The 831-nt window shown below is 53.4% G+C and overlaps 1 protein-coding gene across 1 annotated transcript in view; it reads left to right on the plus strand.

Moving 5' to 3' along the window:
• The first annotated feature begins 675 nt into the window (after positions 1 to 675).
• SNX9 (sorting nexin 9) overlaps positions 676 to 831 on the plus strand; it is a 67,016-nt gene continuing 66,860 nt past the window's right edge. The window contains exon 1 of the mRNA XM_035323245.1: positions 676 to 831. The gene's annotated coding sequence lies outside the window, so the exon portion shown is untranslated.

Below are 831 nucleotides of genomic sequence, written 5' to 3' on the forward strand. Positions count from 1 at the left end.
GAAAAGATTTTTTGCAAGAAAGTAGAAGGTCAGGGTCTCTAAACATTAAGAGGAAGCAGAGCTTCAGAGGGGTTTGCTCATGAAGGGATGCTGAAGCGGATGAAAAACCAGACCGGGAGGGACCACACAGCAAAACCGGTTCTCAATACCATTCCTCAAATTAAAGGCACTATGATAAAAGGTCTTTTGTGGTCCACAGGCAAAGGTTTCACTTTAGATACTGCTGTCATAAGGAATAAAAGGTTGGAAACATTGTAGGCATTTAAATGAAATCTGAAAAAGTTAAGAACTGAAGAAATCGGTTAATTAATCAGTTCAATAATTTGAAAAGTTGTGGTGACCACTCTGGATTCTTCTGAATTCCTCATCCTCACTCTCCATGAATCTCTTGATGCTATTTTCCACCGCTAATAGCTGCCGTACACCAAGGCCTGGCCACACCGGGGGTCTTGGGTGAAGCACTTCTCGGTGACAGCTGCAGGACAATCACTGTCCTCACTGTTGCTTAAAAAATTTTATTCAGAAGCCACCGAGGGACAACGACCCCACACAGACAACTAAACAGCGTTGTGAGGAGTTTCCAGTGGCCTCTGACGGCAGGAGCGGGGCTGCCCGTAACTCTGCCACCACAGCACCGGGAATTTGAGGCCAAATCCCACCGAAACGGCAAAACCCTGACTGCCCCGGGCTGGGGGGCGGCATCCCGGGAGCCCTCCCACCGCCGGGGCGGCTCCCGCAGGGGGGCCGCGCGGAGACAGGGGGCACAGCCCCCGCCTGCCCAGCGCCGGGGCCGGCTGCGGAGCCGCCCAGCGGCCCCCAGGCGGCGGCGGC

Source organism: Oxyura jamaicensis, chromosome 3, assembly GCF_011077185.1.
Source record: "Oxyura jamaicensis isolate SHBP4307 breed ruddy duck chromosome 3, BPBGC_Ojam_1.0, whole genome shotgun sequence".
Classification (NCBI taxonomy): domain Eukaryota; kingdom Metazoa; phylum Chordata; class Aves; order Anseriformes; family Anatidae; genus Oxyura; species Oxyura jamaicensis.